The sequence below is a fragment of the Rhinolophus sinicus genome, linkage group LG02, assembly GCF_036562045.2.
Source record: "Rhinolophus sinicus isolate RSC01 linkage group LG02, ASM3656204v1, whole genome shotgun sequence".
NCBI lineage: Eukaryota > Metazoa > Chordata > Mammalia > Chiroptera > Rhinolophidae > Rhinolophus > Rhinolophus sinicus.
This window is the reverse complement of record NC_133752.1, coordinates 55,125,071-55,149,402: the sequence shown is the minus strand read 5'-3', so window position 1 is coordinate 55,149,402 and position 24,332 is coordinate 55,125,071. Positions and strand designations below refer to the sequence as shown.

At 41.8% G+C, this 24,332-nt stretch overlaps 2 pseudogenes; both read left to right on the top strand.

The window, feature by feature from the left end:
* The first annotated feature begins 2,731 nt into the window (after positions 1 to 2,731).
* Positions 2,732 to 17,411, top strand: LOC109439759 (uncharacterized; annotated as a pseudogene).
* Positions 13,480 to 17,257, top strand: LOC141566981 (calcium-binding tyrosine phosphorylation-regulated protein-like; annotated as a pseudogene).
* Positions 17,412 to 24,332: the final 6,921 nt, after the last annotated feature.

Sequence of the window (24,332 nt, the reverse complement as noted above, 5' to 3'; positions counted from 1 at the left end):
GTAGATGACTAAACTTGGAAGAGGTTTATTGATCTGCTTTTTTGGATGAAGGAATTTAGGCAATCAAATGACTTTGAACAACCCAAATCTTCAAACCTTCCATTGCATTTTTATATTGCTATGGCAGAGATATGGATTCACCAACTTGATGCTGTAAAATGAGAATATATGTTTCAACTCTGATTTGTTCCAGGAAGTACAGGCTCTTAGGAGGAAACTGGACGTGTGTGCGATGAGCAGATCAAGACTTGAGAGTGCACCTAATTCCTGTTGCTAAACTATCCTGAAATCAATGGAATCCCAGCTGTCAAAGAGCTATGGGGCTATTTAGGGGAAATGGAAACCTAATTTTAGAAACAAATCATATCCTAATGGACGTGAATCACGTCTTAGGTTGTTGGGTCTGCCTTTAGACTCCAACTCTCATGATGTATCTCATTTAGCATCTGCTTCAGCTTTGCGTAGGTGGAAAGGAAGCACTGGGCTTCCAAACTCTGGAAAAAGCTCCCCTTATTTCTATGCCTCCCCTGCCCACCTTTGCTCCATTATCTTACATAGTCAAGTTTATTTTGTTGTTCTTGCCGGTTTTTGTTTTTTGTGTGTGCTGTCCCTGCGCCCTCCCTGACCCATCACAACACCACCATCTGTTAACCCAGCACAGCCTAAACCTGGGCAACATGTAGCTGGCTCCCACGAAATGACCGATGCCTGGTCACCTACGCTGACAGAGGCAGGGACCCGAGGCTCCTGGACCAGCCAGGCCAGCCTCCAGCCACGGAGAAGCCTACCCTGGGCATGAGTGTAATTCCCCAGGGACGCACCTTGGCAAATGCTCCGTCCCTGCCCTCCCCCTGGGGGCCATCTCAGCCACTGTGGAGTAGGCCTGGCCAGGCACAAAGACTACAGCTGTGTGGCACAGACAGAGGGACAACAGCCCACGCCTTGCAACCTCCTTAATTTATTTACAGATACACTAGCTCTTTATGTGGCCTAGTTAAAGATATCTTTCCACAAATACATAGAAATACATGTTATTTCAGAACCCACCAATAACAGACAAAGCTGTAGAGACTGTTGCCGGGGTTAACAGCCTCACCTCCCTTTCACCACCCCTTCCCCCCAAATAGAAAATAAAGTTAAAAATGTATGATTTTTTTTTTTTTACGTGCTTGTATTCAAGGCAGAAATTCTACTTAATAATGAGATATTTCTTTGAGAGCGAAGACAAAATTTCTTAGGAAACAGAAAATTATGAAGTTAGGCTGTATCTTTGCCAACCAAAAAAAAAAAAAACAGCTTTCACCTTCCTCCTTCCAGGGTAGTGATATCTTTGCCCCTGGCTCTCATCCTGAACCAGAGCATCTGTTTAACCCAAACATAACCCTTTTGTTCCAGAGGCTACATATGGTTCATTTCTCTGCAAAAATATGATTTGCCAAATACAGTTCTGGCTCTTCCCAACTGCTCTTTGGAGTCAAGGGGCTGAGGAAGAATCAAATCATTGCAGAGCTGTGAACAGTCGCTGGTTCCTATCCCTTTGCTATTTCTCCCAGTTCCTTCAACAGACCCTTAATTCTATTATCCAACGGTAATTTGGCTCTGTGTCTCTCCAACGTTCTTACCTTTCTTCTGCCCCTTTCTTTTTAATCGATTGATTTAAATGAAACTGGATTTTCTCTGGCTCTTACCAGCTATTAAAAATAGCTGTGTGTGTATGTGGGAATGACTGTACTTTCTAACTAGGCCACGCTTTACAATGCCTCGCAATCCTTAATTTTGCTCGGGGTTCTTAGTATGAATTCAACTGCCTGATTCCTTCGGAGGCAGCAGGGGCTAGCAGACAGACCAGCAATGTCAGAAGCGGGCAGAACCATATGTTGCTTTGTTTGTTTTGTGTCGGGCTGACGTTTATTGAGCTCATACTATGTGCCAGGCGTTCTTCCAAGCACTTTACAAGCATTAATAACCTTCACCGCATCCTTTTAAGGCAGGTGTTATTATTACTCCATTTTACAGATGAACAAATGGAGACAGAAGGAGATTAAGTAACTTGCCCAAGGCCACACAATAAGGAAGTGGCAGAGCTTTTGGTCACAATGCAATTTTCCTAAATCCTACCCCTTCCACATCTGCAGAAGAGTCAGATTAGTTGTCCCTCACAAGATAACAGTTGGAATATACTAAGAGTACTCACACTGGGGGTTAAACACAGGTCAGCACTGGGCGTGACAAGGGAGTCCAGTGACCCCACTGCTGTGGAGGAGACCAAGGACTAAATAAGGGAACCCCCACAGCATGGGGAACAGAAATAGCGCACCGTGCTCTGACTCGTGCTTACTAAGCCGCTGCAGTCTTGACTTTGGGCAAACACACAGAAACCATCCAGATCACTAGGTAGAATCACTACATAGATCCTGCCGCTGACTTCAGACGAACTTTCTGCCCTCTAGTCATTCGTTCTCCCAAACATAAAATGATGGCGTAGAGCTTGTTGACCACCCAGATTTCTTCTGGACGACCTTAGGGGACAGGCAGAATGCCATCACATCACCTCAAGGCCAGACCAACTCTGCCAAGACAATCATGAAGCGATTGAACACAGATCAGTTTCATGTCATACAGAATTCCGGCCTTTGTCCGTCCCGGCTCCCTATTGGCTGGGACTGACGTCCTCAGTGGTATAAAAGGCCTGCGGGGAGCCGGACTCTCTAGGAACCGCCAGCAAGGAAGTTCTTTAGGACGGAGCTGGAAAGGAGGAGGTGGGGCGAGTCCCCCCGCCCCGGCGCCCCGGAGGCATTGAGGAGGGTTCCCCAAGTGTCGAGGAAGGCAGAGCGCCAGCCATCGGAGTGGGAGGCCCGTGAGTGGGGCAAAAGCCAACCAACGGCAGTGTGTCCGGGGACTGGCGGATCCATCACCGCCTCTCCTGAACTTTGCTGCGAAATCAGGGTGCCTGCTCTCCACATTTCACTGCCCTCTCCACCAAACAAACCAAGGGGCAAAACAAGCCCAGACCCAGCGCGGCCCACGGAGCCCGGTGTAAGTCTTTAGGGAGTGAGTGGTGTGTGCCGGTTACGTTTTCTGAGGCTCTGAAGCCCCAGCTCTGGCATCCTCACCCAAAGGCACAGTTTCCCTACGCCAGAGTGACCCCTGTGGTAGTGGGTAACCGCAAGTTCACGTTTGGCGCGAGGGATGGGGTTGCAAAATTTGTTAGCTTTTGACAGACATTCTTTAAAGAAAGATTTGAGAACAATCATTAAGCTTTCCCTTTCAAACAACCCTCAGTGTCTATTTGTGACTACCCGTTGATGTAGTTATGCGTGGTGTCACAGTATTTCTCAATTTGCTCAGCACGATTCCTTGTATGGGATTGTGTTGTGGGAGGCTTAGCATCTTGGTCCTGGGGCACTAAATGGCCCCACACATTTACAACGTCTTTGGTGGGATGGAAGGGAGGCATAATGCCTGGGGTGAGAAAGATTAGGGTTACTGCATGGCCACTCTTCCCCACAGTTGGGGAACTGCCTGCAGAAAGTGAGTTTTGTAAACTCCAACATGGCTACTGAGAAAACACTTTGAAAACATGACCTATCTGCTCACACTGGGATACAAAGGATGTACTTTAAAAAAAATCATGTATGTACATATACCTATATATTAATATGTATGTATGTATATGTATCATATAACGACTGCCTATGAAGCTGCACTACTGGTTTTTGTAAAGATAGATTAATTCAGTAAAGCTCCTGTTGAATTACACTCTGAAAGTAAGTTTTTATTAAGGGATTCAGTATGCTTAATTATATTCTCAAAGGGTTTGCTTTGGCCAATCCAGACTCATGTTTTCATGTTTTGGGAAGATGAAATGTGCTTTTAAATATTCAGCCTTTTGGTATGACACATTATTTGCTTTTCTATTAGAGGTCGGCCCCTTGTATAATTGCTGTAACTAAATTGCCACTTAGCCCCAGGAAACTCATTAGTCTACTGTAGGGATGTTGCTGAGGACATTGTTTATTATATCACACACTATTCTCATCTATGTGAGGATCCAAAGGAGAAATTTCTCCTGAGTCTCGGTGTCCAGAATAGCTGTGATTCTCTTAAGCAACTGATTTGGTTTTTATCTCAGAAAACCTGAATCATTTAACCAACTGTTTTCTATCGTGTGATGGCTGCTTGGTAGCTCGGGCTGATTTGACACCCCATCTCTTATCCAAGTGTAGGACCTATGGCTTGTGTTGGAATACTAACCTTACCTGTAGCTTCATCCTATTTTTCCTACCATAACCTTTCCTTATCACTGGACTGATTTCCTTAAATATTTTATTTTGTTCTCTACGTGTATTTATAAGCCTTCTTAAATCATTTTTCAGAATGAAACAAGAACACACACACACACTGACACACAGTTTACAGTGGCAACCTCTGCAACTCTGAGAATTACAGGCTATACTATGCAGTATCCTTGGTACCACTTAAGATCCAGACAGGCAGGAGAAGGGAGAAAGAGGAGAAAACTAGGGCATAGGTTAAGGGAGGATATAATAAAAGAAGGTGGTGAGTGGTATAATACCACATGTAACTTATACCTATTCTGATTAATGTTAAAAACAAAAACAAAAAACTAAAGCTAAAAAAATGTATACTTAAAGATGATCAGTGTGTCCAGGGATATATTTAGAAAAATGAGTAAAAAAGACATTTCTTGTAGAAATCCCACTTTGTAACTCTATTTGATGAATGTTCAGAAAAGCCAGTGCCCATGTGGTTTAGTAGAATGTTGTTTGGACACAGATAAATAAGCTTAATTTATTTTCTTGAAAATTTCTTGCACAAAATATTTACTGAATTTTACAGAAACAGGTTTTGTTTGGTTCATTGGTTTTTTTGCTCTTTGTTTTTGATATCATCCTGGAGTTCCTGGCAGGGCTTTTTCCATGGATTTCTTTAATAATACTAGATTGCTCACCTGCACATAAAAAAGGCTATTGGTAACGTGATTTTTTTTTTTAACTACCACCAACAATTAGTTCATTTTACTAGAATAAATACTGAGAGATTAGAACTAAAACTAATAATTTTAATAGGAGATAGGTTTGTTCTGAGAAACTATAGTTAACTCATAAATATTTTAATTAAAAACTAATACACTATTTAGAAGACTTTTTTTTCTTCGTTATAGTTGACATTACAGACATCCTGCCACAATGATTTCTTCAAAGTCCAGACTTCTCGTACCTCATGGCCTTGACATTGTGCTCCAAGGACTCAGCAGAGCAGTTTTCGAAACCAACCCGCAAAATGTCACCGAGTTTGCAGCATTTTATTTTGAAGAACTTACTGTGTTTAGAGAAGGTTTGTTATCGCTTTAGATATTTGTTACTGTGAAAAAGGAAGCATTTTAAATTTGATTTTTTTGTATCTGATTTCCTGCATTTATTCCTTCAGGTAATGCTTCTCTGGATATAAAAAATCTGATTAAACAATTTCATCAGACTATAGGTGAGTACCACAGGTGGTAATAGTATAAGAATACTAATTATAAACTGTTTCATCATTAAGAGCATACATCAAACATAAAAAAGATGCCCACAAATATTTTCTGTTTAGATAATCACACTGTTTATGTTTAAATAATCAAACAGATGCTTTATTTTTATTATTGAATCAGTTTTTTTTGTTGTTGTTGTTTTAAAAATGTGGGGACTGACATTTGGAAGATACTAAGTCTTAAAAAGGAAAAAATAGGGAACATCTTTAGAAAACCATTTGGTACAATGAGATCTGGAACAGTGTTTGTAAACTACGACTCAAACCATTTCCAATGTGCCCTACCTTTAGGGAAGTGCAGTGAACTTGAAGATAATTGGATTTCATAGTAATAAAGACTCACATTATAATGAAATACGTTACTTAAGAAAGTTGTATAAATACTCTCCTTTAAATTTTTTTATAAAGAACTTTAACAATACAATATGGGGAATATAATCAATAATATTGTAAAGACTATGTAGGGTGCCATATGGGCACTGGACTTATCGGGGGGATCACTTCACAGATTGTCTAGATGCCTGACCGCTGTGCTGTACACCTGAGGCTGATGTAGAGTAAAAGTACAGCATAGGCAATATAGTCAATGGTATTGTAACAGCTATCTACAATGTCAGAGGCATAGTAGACTTGGGGGGTTATCACTTTGTGAGGGGCGTAAATGTCTAATCATTATGTTGTTTTGTACACCTGAAACTAATATTAAAAAATTAAATTAAATTTTAAAAAGTTTATCAACCCCCTCCCCTTTTTTTTTCTCCCCACGATGGTTTAACTGCAGTCCAGAATGGAGGACAGGAAATCAATTAGGTGCCACTGACCATCTTTTCTGAATGTCTCTATACATACTAAAGAGAGAAGTTTTTCAGAAAATCGTCTCCTCCAGCCTCTTTGACATAGGCTGTATATATCTGCTTAGAAAAACAATTGTGTTTTTTGTGTATATGTGTAAATGTCTATCTTATGCGAACATGACAGCATGAAACTGAGTAGACCAGGGAGTGATGAAAAAGTCAGAGGTGGGGAGAAATGAGAAAGGCAAAGTTTACCTGATGAAAGTTTGGGAAGATCACTGTAAGTGAAATAATATATATTGGTCGAGTCCCAAGGACAGGCACTCATGTCTAAAAGAATAATAAGAAAAAGCTTTTGGCAGAATTTTGTGGAGAGTGGAGACTCATGGTCAGTGTGGAAAATAACTAAATTCTTGCTACATTGGCTGACCAACATTTTGGAATGATCGTAGAGAAAGAAAACGTAGGATCAGTGAGTTTCAGCCACATTTTATACTCTGCCACTTTGGTGATGTTAATAGGTAACATTGCCAAGGTAGGGAGAAATCAGGATTAGACCTAGGAAAATGTAAAAATCATGACGGTTTAAACCTGCAGTGAAAGAGACACCCAAACCAGAAAGCAAGATTAAGAATAACAAGAGTCTGCATTGGAAGGGAAAGGAGAGTGAATCACAGTGGTTCAGGGATTTCACTGTCTAGTCTGGTTTCTTCCCTGCAGGGTCCTGATGGCATTCTCAGTCATTCTCAGTTTTCCATGGGAAACAGGTCTGGGATTTGCTTTCCACTAGCAGGGTGTACAGACAAGTGCTAGAAGATTGACCCTCTCTCCCTCCCCATAAGCCTGGTTTCCCAGGCAGTCAAGGTTGTTATGGCCTTTGTACTTGTGTCCTCTATACCTGGAGCTGTTTCAAAGCTAGGAGAGTGTGCAGGCTTGCTGTGTTTGAGAATGGTGATGAAGTCAGTGAATCTTTGCGATGAAAGGTAACTAAATGGTAGCCTTTGAAGCTAATTTGTTTACTGAAGAATTTACCCACCATTCAACTTTGCAAGTAAACTGAATGTGGATTTTGGTCCAGCTAGGCTAATGTCTTTGAATCTCAGGGTTGAAAATTAACATACTGAACTAGTGGAGCAGCCATACTTTCAATGGAGTTAAGGGGGAAGAGATATTGCTGCTTTTTTCCTCTGGTAACTACAGATATCAAGGAAATTGACATAGCGTACAGATAATCCTAAAAGTAAGCTTAGGTATGACTGTAGAAACAAATTGCTCTTTAGGCAATAGAGCAGAAATGAACATTGCTGGTTTAGTTTACCAGGGAGATGGGAAGGTAATATGAGGTATGACCAGAAAATACGGAGTTCAGTGTTACTGTCTAATATCAGTTTGGCTCATTTGTCTGTCTGCCTTTTATGGTCATTCCAAATGAACAAACAGGATCCATTAACTCAGGCGGCATGAGTCCACCTATATCCAGGAAAGCATCACTATGGTGCCTGTTTATCCCTAGTTAACCCCTAGATAATGTCCTTGTTTACCTAGGGATAAACAGGCACCATAAGTTTCCCACTTGGTACAGGGTACTTCCTCCCCTGAGTGACATCCTCCTACCTTCTCACTGGTTTAGCTCCCCAAGTGCTATTCTTGTGGGAGCTCTGGGTAAATTTGGCTACATAGTGGTTCAGTTCTCTACAGTAAAAATGTAGGTATAACGGGTGGAATCTTCTCCTTACTGTAAATAGAACTTATGTGGATCCCAGTATTAAATATGGATGGTGGTACTTATAATACTCGACATGCTCTATTGGTCCCAAGGATTGTGGCTCTCCCAGGCTTTCGATGACTTGCAATAAGGAGAAATTAATCATGCTTTGAGGACTAAGTCAAGGGACGCTTATTCTAGGCTATCAAACTCTTCAGCATGAGGTTGTATCTAAAGACAGCACCAGGTATTAGAACTTGGTGATGTGGGCAAGAGCTAACTGCCATCCCTAGTGCACTGGTCCTCACTCATCTCCCACATATCAGATGTGAGCATGAAAGACATGTGTTTCATAAGAACGCTCAGTGGGATGCTGTATCCTGCAAAGTTATTACTTTGGAGGATACTGGTTACTTTGCTGCCGAGCAGTATAATAACCAAACTGCCCATATGCATGGAGAGCATGGAGATAAGTAATACATCCCTACACATATCATTTGTTTCATTTGAACACTTCATCCTGGGATTTTTCTTAGAAGGAGCCCCATTTTTGGTAGGCCTCACCATAGGACCAATAGTGTTTATCGATCTCCCCAGTGCCTTCAAAATTTTATGCAGAGACAGGTGATGGAGAAGGGAGAAGGAAAAGAAACAGATACAGGAGCAAACTTTTCTCAGTTTCCTGTTGTCTCTCATGTTTTCCCCCATTTTCCAGAGCCTAGTATCTTTAAGACAGTCCCTAGCTCTATCCAAGCCTTCATTGTGGCATATCACGCATGTATGTCCATTTCTAAAACAGTTCATGCTGTGAAACACATTCTTGGATTCTCCTCTTGTTTTTCTGCAATTTGATTAAACAGATCTCACTACCATATGACTCAATGAAAGCTCCCCCATTTCTCAGTCTTCTGAGGTGAGTTTCTTCATTATCCAAACAAATCATTAATTGAGGGGATTTTAGAAACTGAGGCGCTATTTAAGGCAAAAGAGTTTTTTCTTAAGTTCCATCCCTTAGTGTATGCTAGGAAAAGAAGGAAGAAGGGAATGGAATTTATTGAGTACCTGTTTTCTCCTAGGCACTTGCAATATATTCTCTCAATTAAGACAACTTTATAAGTAGGCGACATCATTGCAATTTTACTCAAGAGAAATCCTTTGCTTGGGAGTGATTAAATAACTTACCAGCTTCTAAATACTAAGTAATTGGTAAAGTTAGAATCTAAACTTAGATCTTCCTAGTAGCATGACTCAGGCTCTTTCCACAATCGAGTCAGTAACCTTCTAGGATCCCTCTGGAAAAATCTTAAATTCTGGAAGTGCAAGAGTGAAGGGAGAGGAATTTCAGCTCCCTTCCCCCCATTATCTCCCACTATTTCACTTCTTCCTCCTCTGTCACCTTCTTGTGTGGAGCCTGGAGCCCGGATTGTACTGTTTCTGATCTTTTCACCACTCAGTGAAAAGGGCAGTGGTTTCTCCGTCAGGATGGTAAATGAGATCTCAACACCATTATCACCTTCCATTCCGCTAAGCCTAATTGAGTCCAGTTTCCAGTGGCAGCCCTGTCTTGGCTTCCAGCAGAGGGAAGGCATAACCATCTCTTTTGAAGAATCAAGGAGGCCTACCCACCTGGGTCCCCAACTGAGGTACCCTGTTGACTTTTCTAACTGATCCTGGACGTTCTTGGCTTGGCCAGATAGATAATTGTAGTTTTAGTCGAACCGTTGCTGATCATTCGGTCCAATTTGAATTCCTATGCAGCACCATAGCAGTTATACATGTCGTTAAATATTGTCTTGAGTTATTTATTCATATTCAATATTCATAATAAATGTTTTTAGTTTCTTATGCCACATTCTATTTTTATGCATTATTTTTATAGTTGGTTACACATGCTTTTAGCTATACACTCTTACTAAACAAACAAGAAATATATTTATTTCTGTACTATCCATACTAAATTTTTTAAAGCTCTGATGTTACTCTGATGTTTTTCAAGGAAGGCTGTACATGCAGGGAGGGGGGTTACGCAAAAATGATCCTTTCATTTCTTGAAGTCTTATATTTGCCTAGGCAAGGTCATTAAGAATTTCATTACCAAGGTAAGAATTTCATTAAGTTTAAAAAGGGTTTGAATGATCATCTAATGATGTTTTTTTTTTTTGGGGGGGGTCTTACGTTCTTTACACTTTTCCATTCTGCTAAGATTAATCAGTTGAGAAATAGTCCATACTAAAAAAAGGCAAATAAATTATTTAGCAATGGTATATTCAAGAATTGGGGTCAGATTGTCAGACCCCAATCTGTGGACAGAAACACAGGGTCAGGATTAAGAGAGGAAGGGGCTGGAGGGAAGCAGGTATGGAAACCAGGAAAGCTAGAGCCGGACACCAGGTTGCCAAGATGAAGTCAGGAACACTAGGATACAAGAGTCAGTGTATGAAAGAAGAACATCTTGGGCTTCATAAGTTATCACACCGCTGTACAGAAACTTTGGTAAATTGGATTTATAATTCCCATTTCACAGGTGAAGAGGCAGAAGCTCAGAATTCTTGCCTGAGACGGGGTCATGCCGCTATTAAATCAGTCAGGACTGAAACCCAGGTCTTTTCATAGCCTCTTTTACTATGAAAAAGTTGCAGGGAAGAAAGCAGTATCATAAATTCCCCAATGAGTTGTTAATGATTCACAATTACATAATGCTTGACCTTCCTAGAATGGTTGGTGTTTAACAGGGGACTTGTAGAGGCAAAAATATGAAGCCTGGGGATTAATCTGCAGATAGAATTACAGGTATGACAAGCCTGTCAGGTAGACACCTTTAAAAGGGCTTTGGGCCTTTCAGAGTTGCTGAAAACATATCCTGTAAGTGATGTATCAGAGAGGTCCTGTGCAGGCAATCTAGGGATTCTATCCCTAGATTGGTTGGGTTCTGGAAAACTCTCATGGTGAATAAATCATTGGAGAATTTAAGACCTTCAGGAGGAAAACTCAGTCACAGAGGCCATGAACTGGTGTCTCAGTCAGCAGGTCTAGTCAGAAGCTGGGCTTGGGTTTGTGGTGGTGGTTTTCATTACCGCCACTGTACCGCACGCCTCAGTTCCCTCTAGGGCTGCTGTTACCTTGTGCTGAGGGTGGGGCTGGGCTGCCAGGGTGTGTCTCCATGCCTGGGCTTCACCCTCAGCTTTCCCCACCAATCTGCTCCATAGATGGCATCTCTCCCTGCATGCTTGCTCCTCACTTGGGGGGCCGCCTGTTGATTCCTGTTATTGGTACGAGGCTGGTGGTCAGTGCAGGGGGGTTCTCTGGCCTCGTCTGGCCCTGAGCACCTGAGCCTTGGGGGTGGGGCCTTCATTGTTCCTGCTGGCTGTCTTTGTGGCAGCCAAACTCTGCCTTGTATCTGTGGTCATTCTTGAGCCTGTATTTCCTGCCCCCGTCCAGTGGTAAGAGACCTGTGGTAGGTGTTGATGTATGTCCATCTCTCTAGTCATCTCTGGTCTTCTCTCTGCTTCCATCCTTTATGAGAGGCCCATGGAAAAGTGCTTGTGAGAGAGTTGCACTCTCCTTGGGTCTGGAGTCCCAGGCTATTCACTGACGCACATTTGGCCTTTATCAGTATGTTTACATTTTAGCTGACACCTTACCAGCTAGCGTGGTGGCGGCCTCACCTTTCCAGGCCCTGCACACATCAGACAGCTCTTGTGGCCCTTTTTCTCTTTGGAGGGGCAGGTTGCACTTTGGAAGTCAGGTTACTTGATTGCTTTGTCACTCTCTTCTCTGATGGGCTCAAGAAAAATTATTTTGTGATTTATCTGGCTTTTCCCTTATAATGTGAATGCTATTTTTCAGCTTTCTATATCTTAAGTGGAAGGCCAACTTATTTAAATAAAATTTCTCTTATTCTTCCAGCCAGAGTTCTTCTTTTCTTCCTCTGAATGTCCATAGATCTTTATTAGGACCATTATTAGGGACTTACACTTTTTACCTATAATATCTGTCTTATCTCCCCTACTGAATGTAAGCTTTATGAGGTCTCATCTTAACAATGTTTATGTCCTCAACAGTGCCTGGTACAGTGTCTTACACACACAGCACAAGCACTCAGTCAAGAGTGTTACTGGACAAAGCGCTTGTTAAAAAGTGGGTAGGGGAGACGCGAAGAAGTGAACGGTTGAGAAAATTAGGTAATTGTTCTAAGCACAGGGAGGTAAGAGTAGAGGTAGCTTTTCTTTCTCTACACGCGAGCCTCTGGTGTCGTGTCCATGTCTAAAAGTACAGGTTGCTACAAAAGTAATTGCGGTTTTTGCAATTATTTTTAACCCTTTAAACCACAATTACTTTTGCACCAACCTAATAGACACCTGACTTGAGTTTACAAGAAATCAGCAGCTATGGTGGAAGGAGACACTGTTCCTCAAAAAGCAGCTGAACCTAGGAAAACACACATGTCTCCAAACCAAGTTTTGACTTGAATCAAGCATTCTTGTAAAGCAAATTCTACTTTTCCTGCATATTTTATTATATTAGGGAAATGTTTCCATGAGAGAAAATCCTCAGTAAAGTAAGCACATATGAAAATGTTCAGTGAATAACAACTAAGGTGGTTACACAGATGTGTGGGTGACAAGCAGAAAATGATTTTAGTTTTCCAGCTCTAGGAGTGCCTGTATGTCATCAGCTGTCTTGACCTCCCAAGCCTTCCAAGGAATTTTCCTCAGGGCTGAGGATGCACGGAGTCCACACTGATGGACCCAGAGATCTCGTTTCTGCTCTTGTCTGGGACAATATGACTCTGGGTGCATTATCATACCTCCCAGCAGGTGCTACCATTTGTAGGTTGGAATATGTGATGTTTCCTAATGTTAAAATACCCTATCATCCTCTAGTTTTCCAATTTATTAAGTTAAGCTTAGTATACCAATTTACTTAAATTGAGGAATGCCTTTATTAATATGACAGCATATGTTTCATTACTGTTATTATACCACCTGAAGATTAGACGTTTATCGGCAAGGTTGAAGTCTTTTTATTTTTATTTTCCTTCCTTAGCTGTGTGTGGAAGTTTGGATCAGAAACTTTTCCATGGAGGTTTTCAGCTTCCTCATTTCTAGGCAGAGTTAGCATCTTTCCTTTGATGCTGACCAGCCAAAAGTGGTCTCTGGTTATAAGTTTTGTCACCGTGCTACTTGGAGTTACTTGTTTCTAAGGAGATGAACTGAGGTGTCTTTTGAGTGGCTAGGCCAGGGAAGTTTCATTACCCACACTAAATCATGGATATTGGAAAACAAAGCAAAACTCTTTTGTACCTGTGTGTATATTGACATTCGAATGTTCAATCTATTGCTGCTTTCTTTACAATTCTTCATTTGGGGAATATATGCTTATTAATCATCTGGCTGTTATTTTAGTTGAGAAGTGGTCAGAAAGAACCACACAAGAGAAGCAACTTGAAAGTGCAAAAGAATCAAGAGAAATATCTACAGTTTCCCAAGAATCTACACGGATGGAAAAATCTCCAGACACAGAGGAAGGCAATAGAGCTTGACCACTTTTTAGCAGCAAAAGCACTCAGTTCCCATCAGTGCATGCAGAGCTGCTCCAGAGCCTGAGGAGACAAGTGAAGCAGTTCATGTCCTTCAGAACCATCCAGCCCTAAGATTACTACCCCACCCTCCTCAATGGCTTCCTCACTCCCCCTGCAGGGTCAACAAGAATTTCATGCTTATGATCAAGCTCCTGAGGTCCCTTTGCAGGCTGGTATTGAGGTTACCTCAACCGTTCATAAAACATCTCTCTATAAAGATGAACTTATGCCTGAAGGAGTTACTCATGTCAAGCAAATTCCGGAACAAATAGCCATCCCTTTAACTGATCATGTTGCTTGTCTAAAAGAAAATGAGCTGTTACCACCAGATAGTGTCGTACCTGTACACAAGACAGCCTCAGGCATGTCTGAAAAATGTGCAGGTTCTACCAAATTTGCACAGTTGGAGGATGCAATATATAATTCTTCGGTACCTATGAAGGGAGAGGGAACACTTCTGATCTCTTTCAGATCTGTGAAAGGTCCACCTGCACAGGCCCTGGATGCAGAGGGCCTACGGGAGCAGGAGGCTGTGAAAAATCAGTGCACATTGAAGTGGAGGTCACTGCGCTGCTCCCTGGGCAGCAAGAGTCATGGGAAAACTCTGCATCCCAGGAGGCGGAGGTCAAACCTGTGCTCTGTGGGGAAGCTGCTAAAGCTGTGCACTCAGGAATATCTGTAAGATTGTCCAGCGGCCCCCCTCCTCCTGTTCCAGAACGTTGTACTGAACCAGAAATCGAACCAGAAATGGGAAGCAGCACCTGAGCAAGGTTCGATGGAGCCAGGTAAGAAAATTAGACACTTACAAAGTTAATACATTTCAGGTGACATCTGTATTTCAGATAACCATCTAGGTAGGCTCTCTGAAGATTGCTCAAACATCTTTATTTTCAAAAGTTTTAAAAATGCCAACCTATTTTAAACACTGTTGTATTTGAGATTTTACTCCTTTGAGATGCGTGATTTTAAGGTGACATCACCAAAACTCGGCCTCAAAGTTTGATCCTCTAGCACTTTTATGTTATTCTTTTGAACATATTATGTAGTGAAAAGCATTAGAGTCTGTTGTCAGGGACAAATGTATTCTGTGATCTGAATATTCCTACTAAAAAACTGTCATTACTGGGTGTGGTTTGAAATTTCTCACTTGTGAATGTAAAGACAAAGTACAGCAATGCCTTTACATAGGCTATGGCATTTTAAAAGTGGAGGAAGTGGTGGTGTGTTCCTGCTTTCACGTGGAAGCCAGGTTTGGGGAGATTTCCTGCCTGCGAGCTTCCCGCAGCTGAGGGAGCAGCTTCACAGCTGGATGGAGAAAGGGCAGGTCAGGCTGAAGGTGTGTCACACAGAAGCAGGGAGGTAGCCACAGCTGAAAGGACAGACAGGCACTTGAGCCATAAGGGACGCAGCTGAGATGACTGGCTTCCTTCTATTAGTTCCCCCACAGGTGCCCACATCAAGCTGCCTTCTGGCAGGTGAACTATCGCCGTGGCTTTCCTATGACACAGATGTGATTTGACCTCCATCTCGATGTAATTATGGCATTTGGTCTGTCCACACTCGTCCACCATCTAGACAAGTGCAAGAGCCCTTGTCCCTTTCGGGATAGATGGGACATGCACTTCTTTTGCAGAAACTCTCTGAACTTTGACTCTTACTAGAGCCAGAATGTTACCAAATAGGTGTTTCGAGATCAGATTCTGTCTGGCAGTGACAGGGATTCCGCACAGCTGAAAAGGCGGAGGCCCGTGCTGGGAGTGTAGTGTGTGGGCCCGGCATACACTTGTGGCTTACGTAGCACTTCATACCAAGTTACCGCTCTCCAGTGCTTCACTATTTCCCAAGGAAGCGCTAACAAGAATCTAACAAGTATTCTAACGAATCCTGAAGACATGGCTATGCATAGTTTTTAATTAGCTCCAAGAAAGATAACTGAAAGTATCTGAAGCTATTGAAAACACACTAGCTTAATCGTGTGCCTAGTGTTACTGTTTCTGGGGAAGATAAAAAGCTATACTGGGGATAGACGGCCCAGTCTGTGTTCAACAGTGGAACTGGGCACATTTGGACAAAGTACAGCTCTTCAATCAGGAACCTTTCTCCTCCGTCCCATCTTCCAGGACTCAGTCCTCCAAGATAGTACTGCCTTCACTAGAAAATCAAACTGGACATTACAGAGTCCTTGGTGTGACTAAATGGATGGCATGCCTAGACCTCTATGTTCTAAAGGACCCCTGTGGGACCAACCAACCCTTACTGCCACCTAAGACCTATGATTTCAAGCCTTGCCTAAAAGCGGTGTTCTGTGGAGTTGAGTCCTAGAATATGTGATGTTTTGTGTGTGGTGACAAGTTAGTGGGAGATAATGGTAACTGAAGGGCCAAAGATATTTGATTAAGTGAATCACTGTACAGATGCATTAACCTTTTTTTCAATAACTTAATACAGTCTTTAACTGACTTTTTCTTTTTAAAGATTTTTTTATTGGGGAAGGGGAACAGGACTTTATTGGGGAACAGTGTGTACTTCCAGGCCTTTTTTCCAAGTCAAATTGTTGTCCTTTCAATCTTAGTTGTGGAGGGTGCCGTTCAGCTTCAAATTGTTGTCCTTTCAGTCTTAGTTGTGGAGGGCGCAGCTCAGCTCCAGGTCCAGTTGCCGTTTCTAGTTGCAGAGGGCACAGCCCACCATCCCTTGCAGGAGTCGAGGAATTGAACTGGCAGCCTTGTAGTTGAGAACCCACTGGCCCATGTGGGAATCGTACCGGCAGCCTTCGGAGTTAGGGGCACGGAGCTCTAACCGCCTGAGCCACCGGGCCGGCCCTTCAACTGACTTTTTTGATAAAGCCAAAAGTACTGATTTCCTATTTCCTCTTGCGGACCCTATATAAGCCATGTCTAAAGTTTAAGTACCTGGAAACAACTTAGAGTGAGATTGCTTCTTTAGCCACAACGCTAATGTCCCTGCCACTTACTATTGCAACACTGTTCTCATTTTCCAACTGTAGAGCATCTCTCTTTTCTTTCCCATTACCAAACATGATTTACTAAGCCCTCTCCATACCATGCTTTATGGTGAATGTTACTACAGCTCATTATTTATATGTAAAAAAATGTACGAAGACATTTCTGTGCATATCACCTGATGCAGAGCCAAAACTTTAATGCCTGCAAAAAATTTTTTACAGCAATAGCAACAAGATAAACAGGACAACCACCACCGTATTCTAACATGTGGACCCTTTATTGTCTAACTGATATGAAATAACAAAGTCACCCATCACCACCACCTGTACCTGGGCCTTTCCCCCAAGCAACCCTCTATTATCTAATCCTAAGGACCCACAGTCTCTGCAGCACCCACCGAAAGTTACTTCTCCAACTTATGTGATGATGGACGACAGACAGCAAGAAGACCAGTGCCCCGCCTTTTATTCTAGTAGCTCAGATGTTCAGGGAGCACGGGATTGGAAACCTCGTCCTAAACATGCTGTTGTTTCCCAGGCAGATCCCTTGAAGAGATACACTGCAGTCCAAGTACCCACTGCTGTTCCTGCAGATCAGAAACTCCAGAAACAATGCCCACGCCTCAGAATGCTAGTCCCCCTGTAAGTGGACAAGATGTCCCACTTAGGCCACAAAGCCCAGATTTTCTTTCTGTTGCTTTCCCGGGAGAAGATGTAGAGAAAAAAGGTGTTGATAAACATACTCCCTTTGGAAGTTATGGTATTGCTGGAGAAATAACCATGACTACTGCCCATGTTCACAGAGAAGAAACTTAAAACTGGCAGGTAAATCTTCCTACCATCATGAGTGGGCCTTAACACACTTGAGCATTTTGATTTGTTGACCTGGAGTCTGAGCTATTTTAAAAAATTAAATTGAATGGCATCATACAATGAGTTGGGGTATACTCTAATTTGATGGTTACTATCTCCAGCTTCCTAAACGCCAATCACTAATAAATGCACAGCAGGGCACTGCATGCAACATGACGACTCACACCAAGGATCTGGTGTCTAATACAGGAACCAATCAACAACCACCTTTGAATACCTAGTTCTGTGTCTCGCCTTGGAAGATGCTGAAGGGGGATGGATTTGAAAAAAAAGAGACAGGCTTATGTGGAAATTTACAACCTAGGTGGCATGTTTATGGGATGGGGGGAGCAGAGACAAGACATAAGAAGTGGGAATGGCTGGAGAGCAGGATAAGAGCAAAGAGATTATATATAGAATACCCAATCAATGTAGTAAGAGCTTGTTCCCTCTTAGAGTGAATATTTACGGCAGAATGGACAGACTGGAAACACATCAAAGAGCTAAAGAGACAACTGGAATTAATCGTAGATAAGACAGTTTTATCACTTAATCATTTTTAAATATTTCATTCAACCAGTACTTAATGCGTTGTCCTGTGCTAGTCCCTCATCCCCCACCTGTGTTTAGGAGAGCGAGCAAAACATGGAGCCTACATACACCTCAGTGGGGGAGGTGGACAAAACGGTAGGTTACAATGTGTTAAGTATTAGGAAGAAGACAAACAAGGTACTGATACAGGCCCTCCTTTATTGGGCCCAGATGTAAACTGATATATGAGTCTCAAAGGAGTCAGCCGAGCAAAGAGCCCACAGACAGAGGCCTAGGGCAGGAGAGAGCATGGGAGTTCGTGACATTGCAAGTAGACCAAATGAGACTGGCTGGGCGGAGCTGGGGGGCGGGGGGTGTATGGAAGAGGAAGTTAGAGACATGAAGAGGGGACCATAATTCAGGGTCCCTGCATACCAAGGAAAGAGATTTGGACTGAACGGTCAAATGAGAAGCCAGAAGATGTTAGATCCTGCTGGCTGCTATGTGGAGAAGTCAGGAGGAGGTAGTGAGAAGACGATCTAAGACTATGTAATACAAGTATATTAAGAGTATATAATACCTACACACCAACAAGTTCAGGTACTTAAAACAATGTGTGAGGATTTCAAGCTGAACATCTGATGGACAAAAGCTAGATTTTATTCACAGGCAGGTTCAGTACTACAGTTACTATACTTCAGGTGACAACTCTCAGTTATCAAAATGTCTTTAGGCTATGTGCATTTACTTCTTATCCCGTTTTTTAGACTTTTAGTGGAATTGTCGAAGTGGCTGTTTTCACATGAAATGCCAGGATACATTAGTGCAAATGCAGAGGTAACTGATTAGATTAGTTAAGAGCTTAGTGACAGAGCAGGAGGGGAGGCCTTGCATTTCTGATCTACTCCACTCACATGTTCGGTTCTATGACTAAATTTAAACAATTCGCTACTTACACTATTCCTAACGGATGCTGAAAATGAGACTGAGTCGACATTCAAGGCAGTCTGCCACCAAGCGTAATGTATCAGTAAACTTCATGCAAGCATAAAACCTTGTATTCTTGCTTATTTTGTAATTTGTGACAACAGCATTTTCCAATGCTTGTACACACTGTAAAAAGTAAATCAATCAATCAAGCAAGCAAGCAAGCAAGCAATCAATCACCATTCCCACTCTTGCTTTTCTAGCCAGGTATTCCCACTTGATAATTCTGTATTTGGCATTCGCACCCAGTGAAGAGTAGCACCTTGCTATAATACCGTACGTATTTCCCCAGAGAATACTCACTAGTGCCAACTGCCCACTGACCACTGTGCATGCCAGGCAGCTGGTATCTCTTTGGCCCTGGGGATGGCAGCACCACAAGGACGTCTTTTTAAGAACATTCTTGATAATTTAGGATAATATGAAGTGGCAACGTTAGTACATTTGAAAGTTTAGAAGAAATCACACTTTTTTTTTGAACATTCTAATGCCTTTATTTAGCATCAGGTAGATTATTTCATTATAACACTTGTTAGCTTCAAGACAGCAATTAAAATCATTTACTGACAGCTACCTAAGGCCCTTGGGAGCAATATCTCAGTCTGGGGTTGGGTGGATAAAAATAAGATGAAAGGGGCAAAGCTACCGTACAGTAGATCTCTTACATACTTTAAGTACACAGGTGCTTTGCAAACTTGAAGTGCACAAGACCTCCTGTTATATATAGTTTGATATTTACAATACATGAGTGCAATTTAATTTCTCTGGTGTCACTGGAAGTTGAAGCATTTAAAAAGGTTTGTCATTATGTAATGATGGTGATTAAAATCTAGGGCATTTTGTGAATTGCTTGGTTTTTATACATACTTTCAATTCAAACATGTATCATGAAACACCTCCCAATTCTAATAATATTGATCACAGAATTGTAAAAGTAAATTCAGAGCACTAAAATAAACTGAAAAGGTATAGCATTTGCTTAATTCTTTAGAATTTTCAAATCAGAAATAGCTATGCTGAATATTCAGCCATTTTTTTCTTTTGGGAGGTGGGAAGGTGTAAAATTGAAAGGATTAGTTAGAAGAAAAGCCATCTTGTCAATGTAGTCTTTACAAAATGACATAACCTTCTCTGCATTTGAGAACATAAACATTGTATAGGAGAATTCTAAATATTTCAAAGTTATATCTAAAACATTCAAGCATGACAGCATAAAATATTCAAAATAACTTGATTTGGGGTTACTACATAATTTCATAAAGCTAAATTTACATTTAGGTATGAACTGTCAGTAAATATGGCGATAGCAACCATAAAAAGCATGTTCTCCAGTTCTCCAGCAGTTTCTCATAACTCTCTATAAAATACTATTCCAAATAACTGTTTGGAGAGCAAAATTATCCATTTTCCATAAGACTCGTGACCAATATTACCTTATGCCCCATTTTTGTTGGATGAAATGCAAGTTATGAGCAGGTTTTCTCTTTTTTTAAAGGACGAGTAGAAACCAAGGAAAAAAATGTAATAATATAGGCTTAAGACTTAGTTGTAGATTAGCCAAATGCCCTGACTTGTCTGCATTTTAATAACTGTCAGGTAAATAAAGTAGTTTCTGTCCCAGTAGCTGCCCAAGTAAAGCCGGTCCTGTGTTCCATTGTAGGGTTTAGGACCTTGATGGAACCACCTGTTAAAGAGAAAGGACAAGATTTCAGAGGAAACTGTTTGAAATCACAGGGTACCTGCTGCTTTGCAGTATTTCCAGTTTGCAGTATTTCCCTACTAAAGCAATTCATTCTGAGTTGGGGATTTCCAAAGAGTGTGAAAAACTGATAGTTTTTCTCTTTAGAGAGCACACACATAGAATAATATTCCAAAACATGTAATGATACCACTCAAATGTCTATGGATTTTCCATAGCATCCAGCAATACTACTTAACAGAAGTAGGATATTCTATCTAGTAGGGTTGTTAGAACTAATATTTTAGTCTAATTGTTCATCTTCAAGCCCCATTCTTCATCTTCTGATAGAAAGCATTCTTTAAAAAGCAATTAAGAATAAGAAATTAGGATAAAGCAATGAACTTCTACAACATACCTACAGTAATGTGTGAAGTGCCCCAAGCCCTTAAAACTCCGTTTTACAAATAAGCTGAATATTAGAGAAGTTTAATAACTTGTCCAAGCTATTATAATAACTGATATCAAACTTAAGTTTGATTTTAAAGACCATACCATGATTTCTCAAATACAGTATGTCACACATAATCCACTCAGATTAATCTAGTCTTCCCGGATCTCAGTTTTCTCCACGTGAATTCCAAGATTACATCCCAACATGTAAATTTCTCCATTTTCCATGGCTCTGATGTCAGGCCATAATCTGCACTGTCTTACCATGTTTCCCCAAAAATAAGACCTAATCGGACAATCAGCTCTCATGTGTCTTTTGGAGCAAAAATTAATGTAAGACCCAGTCTAATATTATATAAGACCTGGCATTATATTATACACAGTATTCTATTCTATTCTATTCTATTCTATTCTATTCTATTCTATTCTATTCTATTCTATTCTATTCTATTCTATTCTATTCTACCCAGTCTTAATAAGACCGGGTCTTACATTAATTTTTGCTCCAAAAGACGCATTAGAGCTGATTGTCCGGCTAGGTCTTATTTTCGGGGAAACACGGTAGGAATCACACTCTCCATTTCTTTGCTACTTCATTCAAAACCATTTCAAGCTAGTAAAATTGTACACCTGAAAAGAAGCAAAATGTTCAAATGTTAACATATATACCAAGGTGTAATGTAAAATGAAAACCCCTGAAGGTAGAACAGGTTTGATCAGACAGTGACCCCCACCTCCTTTTTATGGCATCAACAGTCAGCCTTTCTCAGACCATATATCTAAATGTTTCACCAAATGGATATTATTCGTCTCAAATTTCAGAATAATATTCTCTTTTGCTGTCAAATTTAAGTAGAACTATAAGAAAAATCAACATTCTATTTTCTTCATTAAAATCATCACTGGCTGGATCTGGGGGGGTTTATACCGAAGACATTGCATTATCTCATATTTAATGAAAGCCAGTCTTACCCCTAAGTAATTGTTAAAGAAGCTCCTAAAGTCCCACCAGAACACAGCCAGGTACCAGAGGGGATGGCTGGCACGAATGCACTGGGTCTTGGGGAGAGGAGGGAAGCTGCACACAGAAGCCAGCAGAAGGACAGCTGAGGAGCATTTTGACAATCACCTGCCGTCTTCCACATTCTGCCTGGGCTGGCCCTGCTCGTGCCAGGGAAAGAGCACCATCAGAGCTGAATAGGAACAGCGAGGCTGCATCCAGCAAGCCCTGTCTCACCTGAGCAGAATTTGGAGGCCATGGGGCTATTTGCCACAGGAGAACACTTATGGGAAAACAGAAACACTTTCAGAGTCTGGCAACAGCATTTCATCTGACTCCTCAAACGTGCTCATCTAGAGGAAACAACAGATGAATAAAATTACAATGTTTTAAAAAGAACATGCCTACAAATTGGAAAATCACCACTCTTTATTGTATACCACTAGAATGTAAGCTGCATGAGGGCAGGGACACCACGACCTTCTCATTCTTATCTCTGTCACGCGGGGTGTCATGCGTGGTCTCAGCTCCTGCTCCCCACATAAGAACGCAGGATATGGTGAGGCCAAAAAGGAACACCCACGGAGCCATAGGTAGGGGAGTCATGCCACTATGGTCTTGCTGGCGGCTGGATTGGAGACACAGGGAGCAAACATCAGCCAGTAGTACCCCAACAAGGGGATGTGGGAACAGAGCCCCAGAGAGCAGTTTCCAGGCTCTCGGCCTCACGTGGAAAGGTACTGGCTCAGGTAGTAAATGGCCATCAACTGTGATGGGATGGCCATCAGCTGTGGCTAGTTGGCCGTCAGCTATAACCAGTGAGCCATTGGCTACTAATATAACTGCTGTGGCTACGCTAGCAGAAAAATGGGGCTAGCAAGAAAATGGTGGCTGAGCTGGCAAGCGCAGATTGCAGTTAGGATGGCGGGTTGCAGACAGTGTGGATCCAGCCTCCAGTGAGACTGTAGTGCTGCCAGTGAGAATATAGTAGTATGACTCCCCTATCTATGGCTGTGTGGGTGTTCCCTTTTGGCCTCGCCACATCCTGCGTTCTTACGTGGGGAGTGGGATTAGAGACCCCAGAAGAGACCCCACATGACACCCCACACGAAAGGGTCTTCCTGCACTCCAGTCTCTCTGGTGGCTGGGGAGACACACAGGAAGTAGTAGCCACACAATCCGCAATTCGCCGTCCACTTCTTCTGCCTGCCAACCAATCCCACTTGATAAGTGCAATCCGCTTGCTAACTCAGCCACGGCAGTTATATCAGTGGCCAATGGCTAACTAGTTACAGCTGATGGCCTCTGTGCCCAGGAAGATCCCATCCAGTATGTGCATTTGAGAATAGATGTGGAGAAATGAAGATGCCTGGATATGTAGAGGGAAGAAGGGAAATAAGATCCCACTACAAATAAATCTTTCTTTTCATGGTTTTACATACCTCGTGCATCTAGTAGAAAGATTGGAGAATCTGGGACAGCTTTCACAGCATTATTTTATTTTGCCTGCCAGAAATTTTATTCTCTTAACTGAGATTTTATTTCCTTTCTCAGGGATTTCAACTGATCCTATATGTCTTTTCAGAACTTTCAGGAATAAACAGGAAGTTACCGCAGGGGAATTCTGTGCTGGGTAGAATGGTGTGGCCAGGCTCTGCTCTCCTACCTCAGACCCCATGGTTTCAAGGCTCAGCATGAGTCAGGGTGCAAACTCCGGAAGAACTGACTTGGAATGTGACTCAGTAACTGACAGGTCTCCCTTGCTCATATCTGAAACTGGGAAGTTTACAAAACCCTAAACCTTTTATAATCAGAAAAGATAAATCTCCTATAAGGAAGGAAAACACATGGAAAATTCCACGGGAAATATCTGAAATTGCCTAACTCTTCTTGTGCCAGCAAGTGGGCGGTCAGATGGCCAAAATGGGTGTACAGCCGGACAAGGCCTGTCCTTGGGAGTGAACACCCAGAGGGTACCTGTCGTCATTAAATGTTGCTTGAGAACTACATAAACCAAGACCCAGTCTTCTTAATGATTGCTCAGAACTACTCAATGATCAAATATCAATTAAATGAATGGTTCTCCAACTCTGGCTGCACAGTGAAATCAATCACTTGTGAAGCTTTTTAAAACTCCCTGTGCCACCACAGACACCTAGAGAGTCTGACTATGTGTGAGTAAATGAACAAGTGTTATCACATAAACAAGTATTAGCACTTGAGTAGTGCTGTATGG